Below are 6,000 nucleotides of genomic sequence, written 5' to 3' on the forward strand. Positions count from 1 at the left end.
TGTTGTAGTCGTTTAGGATATTACACCTCCTCCAGTAAAATATACAGATCGATGTTTTGAAAAACATAATTTCCTTTTCAAATTTCCTTCATAGATGTTTAGTTATTTCTTGTGTTTACCTATCCAATATATATTGGCTAACCAATTGATAATTATTTATTTGTTTCTTAACTATCTCATTTGGCTCGTTTTGAACTGCTTGATTCTTTTAACTTTTGAAAAGTTTCTAAAGATATTTTGTAAAGTTCTTCAGATCAGACATAACGATTTAAAATACAATTTTGGGTCGAAATAAATTCACCAACATCTGCTACATTCAATCGTCATCCGAAATGCGGCAAAAATTTTAAGGCTTTTTCTGCTTGATAGGTTGAAGATTCGCGTCAATAGTTGTGATCCATGTATCATCATTTATGAGATTCGCACCGGATTGGCTAGGAGGCGGAAGAAATAATTATTATAATGGGTTTCTCACTTTGTCGAATACTGTCGAATACTACATTGAGTGGGTTGAGCTTGTTAATGGCTAATTACTGTTCTAAATAAATCTTTTTAGTGAGTTTTTACGTCGGAAATGAGATTCTCTAATGAAGAAATCTCAGCGAAATTTGCCATTTGCATGAAATGATGACGGTGGGGGGGGGGGACTAATTGCACAACTAATAAAACCAACACAAGGTGCTTAACCAAGGACCAGTACACAGACATTGTAAGGTTTCAGCTCCAGTGAAATTAAGATTGAATAATTAGCTTGCTCTTGTAGTCTGTTTGCTTTTTCGACGGTCGTGAGTAGACCTAGAATGGAAAATCACCGAAAACCTGAGCTGGGAGTGCACTCCTGTCTTACAGCGCAAAAAAATTCCATCTATCAGTCCAATCAGTGATAAAATTCTATTGTTCCGATTCAACAATTCCAATTGAGATGGTTTCTGAATGAATTTTTTCACGGAATTTCAAATGGGCATGAAATCAAAGTCAATTTTCTATGAAACAAAACTATTTAAGAACATAAGACTTCGCTGGCCAAAATATTAAGAACAAGTTAAGAATGTTTTAAGGTTTTGCAAAAAATGGGCGAAAATACGGAATGGTGAAAAGAAGAACATTTTTAGGCTTAAAACAAAAAAAAGTTAAGAACAACCGAAAGCTTTCAAAAATTTTGGATTTTTCTTGTTGAAAAAACGTGTACAAATGGGGCTGAAATTGTAGGGTGTTTTTTCACCGGGGAAAAGGTTTTGGCAGAATTTTTCAGGGAGGTGGGATCTCACTGGGTTTGTGACACAAGGGAAGAAAGCAGCCGGTGAGGTGACCTTTTTTTCCGATGGTCTGAGAGTATGTTTCAGCTTGAGATTTCGATCGGTTCTGATCGGAGCTTCCTAAATTAATCAGCTAGAAATGACGATGTATTCTGACGGGACAGGGGTCCTATAATTAAATTTATTTAACGTGTTCTTGTTATCTACAATCGGCGCCGAAATATTTGGCACAAAAGGGGAATTCCCTCAAAGCTTTAAACCCGCAAGTGATTTTGAAGTGCTTTGAAGTTCAGTTTGAAAATAGAGTTTTAACTTTGAGTTTTAAAATTAGACTTCAGACTCAAAAATAAAATATGGCTGAAAACATAGACTGGACGCCACTTAACCCCTCCAAAATCGAAAAACCCAATGAAACAAAGTGGAAGTACTGAAATTACAATTCCCGCCCGAGCTTTCAATTCTGGAAAACGTCAAAATACCCAAAATTGCCAATATATTTCAGCGCCGATGGTAGGTAACCCTAGAAAACTTCAGAACACATTTTTAAGGAGACAGGGGTATAACCAAGACCAACCAACAACCAATCTTGTTGCCTAATAACCCTAGAAAGTTTCAAAACACATCATTCGTGGAAAACACATCCAACTATAAACAGGGTGTCTACGGATTTTTTTTCGGGATTTTCAAGGTTTTCAAGGTTTTTTTGGTCATTTTTAAGTGGTTTTTCAAGGTTTTTTGGCAAAAACTTTGGCATTTTTCAAGGTTTTTTGATACTCAGTTGATATGGCTCTTTACAGGAATTTTTTTTTTCAGAGTGGTAGGTGGAAGAAAAATAGAGGACAGCAAATAAGTAGTAAGATATGGAGAAAGCTGGCACATTTTTGACACCTCCAGCAATGCCGAAAGTGAGTGACACTACAGAAAGTGAGTGACACTACAGAAAGTGAGTGACACCACAGAAAGTGAGTACACTACAGAAAGTGATTGACACCTTACAGAAAGTGAGTGTCAACCACAGAATAAGTTTCAAGTGGTAAATAATTTTCTGGTTATCTATAAAAGCATTAAAGTCATTTTCCCTATCGGAAACACCCGAAAACACCAGAATTTGAGTGTTACTAAAATTGCAACACATGGTTCAAACTCAACACCTCCAGTAAATAATTTTCAGGTTATCTATTAAAGCACTGACCTTCTTAGTATAATTTTTCATAAATCATAAAAACTGAGTACATTGTTGACAATAACACCATCACCGACCATGTGAAAGATTTGATATATAGGTAATTTTATCAGTAAAAGGAAACATGTGCGAGATAGCAACAATTTTGATTAAAGAAAATAACAAAGTCTTATTTTTAATTGTAAAAGATGAATTTGGAAACGTTCGTTTTTTGAAAGTCTTCAAGGCATTTGATTGAAAATTCTTTAAGCGTTTATTAAGCTAAACATTTTTTGAGGTAAGCAACACTGCTACACGTGTAAAAATCGAGTCCGGTATAAACAAGTCGAGGTTGATGAACTAAGCAAATCAAATGAAATTCTCAAAATGGAAGAACAAACGAAAATTAAATTTTGATGTTGAAAACTACCTTGATAAAGACAAGGATGATTTTTTATCATAACTCAAGGACCCAACATTTGAAGTCCAAAGAAAATTCGTGAAGGAGGCTCCCAGAGTCAATTAAATTATCACTATTGTCTAGCTACTGGAAACAAGTGTTCATAGAAGATGGTTTTTCGAACTTCGCGAAAGTTGTTAATGAAAGGGAATCAAACGATATTTGCAATAGTACGCTGGATGGAGGGAGAAATTGAGTATATAAAGTTGGAACTCTTAGCTGATGATCGATGGGTTAAAAATCTAAGATTACAAAAATTTTAGATTGTTAAGGGAATGAATGAAATAGTTTATTTAAGAAGAAACAAAACAACATCGATAACAAAATTGAACGTAGATACACCAAAGCAAATAAAAGATATGTAAATATTTAGGATTTTAGGATTGCTTAAATGAATGTAAAGATGCTCAATATATAAGTTATTACTATAATCCAAAAACCCTATGTGACCCTACTTTGAGCTAAATCGTAGAGGCAATAAAAAAGAACTAAGAAAACAAACATTTATTGATTGATGGTAATATATTTCTAGCTTATAAAAAACAATGTTACCATTTACAAGGATCAAATCTCATTCTTTCATTGCATCATTTGGAATTTGTCGATTAATTAGAAAGCGACGTTTTTCAACAGCGAAATCCAATGCTTCTTCAAAATCCATATCTTCCTCATCTCTAACCCTTTGTAAAGTTTCCATCACAGATTTATGTGTTTTATCCTTTTTCATTGCTCGAAGAAAAAGGATCTTGTATTTATAAATCTCATGAATTGATAAGTCAGTCTCTTGACATTCGTTCAACATGCTCTCCCAAATATTAAATGTTTCTTTAACACCTTGAGATTCTTCACTATCACTGGACATGGACTCGCTGTCTATAAAGTCCTCATCAGACTCTTCATCTTCTTCTTCAGATTCTTCAGGGTGGGCCTTTGCAACATGTCGATTGTAATTGCTTTTATTGGAAAAGGTCTTTTCGCAATCGTCACATTCATACATCGTGTTTCTCCCGTTGGTTTTAAACTTATTTGAAGAAGTAGCATCCTTACATACGAATTTATATGCAAAACACAAGAGTAATCCGATATCGGGTTTCTCTTTAGGATCCAGGTTTCTCTCCAAGATCTTTGTTTCTTCCAGATTACCTAGTCTTTACTAGTCCACGTTCGTTTCTTGGTCCGGGACTAGCTTGAGAAATCTAGTTTTACTTGATCCTCTTTTGGGACTCCAGTAGTCCTATACCTAGTCCTTGTTAGTCCCTTTTTTGAGACCAAACAATTCTTATTGGTGGCTGCAAAGTAATCCCTTTTTGTTTCAACATAGTCCCTTTTAGACTTCTATTAGGACTACCCGATTCCTGTTTCGGACTACTTAGTTTTGATAATTCGTTTTCGGAATTAGCTAAATCCTGTTTTGGATACCCAATTTAAGCTTCAGGAGTATCTAATCCTCTTTTGTATCTACATAGTGCTAGTTTAATTATCCTTAGGATTAACGGGATTAGCTAATCTTTCTTTGGAACTAACCAATCCTTATTTGGATTGCCTAATCCCTCTTTGGGACTAACTAATCCTCATTTGAGATTACCTGATCCCTCTTTGGGATCAACTAATCCTCATTTAGGATTACCTAATCCCGTCTTTTGGATCAACTAATCCTCATTTGGGATCACCTTATCTCTCTCTGGGATCAACTAATCCTCATTTGGGATTACCTAATCCGTCTTTAGGATCAACTACTCCTCATTTAGGATTACCTAATCCCTCTTTGGGATCAAATAATCTTCATGTGGGATTACCTAGTCCCTCTTTGGGACCAACTAATCCTCATTTGGGGACTAGCTTGAGGAATCTAGTCTTACATGATCCTCTTTTGGGACTAAGTAGTTCGGTACCTATAGTCCTTGTTAGTCCCTTTTTTAGACCAACCAATTGGAACTACATGATTCTAGCTAATCCCTCTTTTAGGATTACTTAATCACTAGTTGGATCCTTTCTCCCAATTCACATCAAAGGCTCATGGTATGTTGTTGTTGTTGTTGTTGTTGTTGCTGTTGCTTTCTTTTTCCTTTTTTTTATTGTTTTTTTTTTCGTGCGTTTTTTGTTTGGTGTGGGATTTTATTATTTTGTTAGTTACATCCGTAAGTCCCGCCAAAGGCGGGGCTTACGCCCCGGGCCCCGTCAGAAGTGCAGTGAAAGTCAACTTTAGGTATGCTATAAATCCGATCCGATCCGATTGACGTTTTAAGGTATCAATACGCAATAAAAGTCGTAACGACTGCTAAGAAATTAAACTATGATTGAAACAATGGATGTAAAGCTAAAACATCCTTTTAGTATACTCGTTAGCTGTTTAAGAGGTGCAGGGAAATCTGTTTTTGCCCAAAAAGTCCTACTTTCCAACCATAGAATATGTCATTCGATTGCCGGCCAATCTTGATGAAATGTTTGACAAATCGAAAAACAATCTGCAAAGGTGTTTATCAAAAAGTGATGACTTAAAACGTCAAATTTGATCGGATTTATAGCATACCTAAAGTTGACTTTCACTGCACTTCTGACGGGGCCCGGGGCGTAAGCCCCGCCTTTGGCGGGACTTACGGATGTAACTAACAAAATAATAAAATCCCACACCAAACAAAAAACGCACGAAAAAAAAAAACAATAAAAAAAAGGAAAAAGAAAGCAACAGCAACAACAACAACAACAACAACAACATACCATGAGCCTTTGATGTGAATTGGGAGAAAGGATCCAACTAGTGATTAAGTAATCCTAAAAGAGGGATTAGCTAGAATCATGTAGTTCCAATTGGTTGGTCTAAAAAAGGGACTAACAAGGACTATAGGTACCGAACTACTTAGTCCCAAAAGAGGATCATGTAAGACTAGATTCCTCAAGCTAGTCCCCAAATGAGGATTAGTTGGTCCCAAAGAGGGACTAGGTAATCCCACATGAAGATTATTTGATCCCAAAGAGGGATTAGGTAATCCTAAATGAGGAGTAGTTGATCCTAAAGACGGATTAGGTAATCCCAAATGAGGATTAGTTGATCCCAGAGAGAGATAAGGTGATCCCAAATGAGGATTAGTTGATCCAAAAGACGGGATTAGGTAATCCTAAAT

Source organism: Clytia hemisphaerica, unplaced genomic scaffold, assembly GCF_902728285.1.
Source record: "Clytia hemisphaerica strain Z4C2 unplaced genomic scaffold, Clytia hemisphaerica genome assembly, whole genome shotgun sequence".
NCBI lineage: Eukaryota > Metazoa > Cnidaria > Hydrozoa > Leptothecata > Clytiidae > Clytia > Clytia hemisphaerica.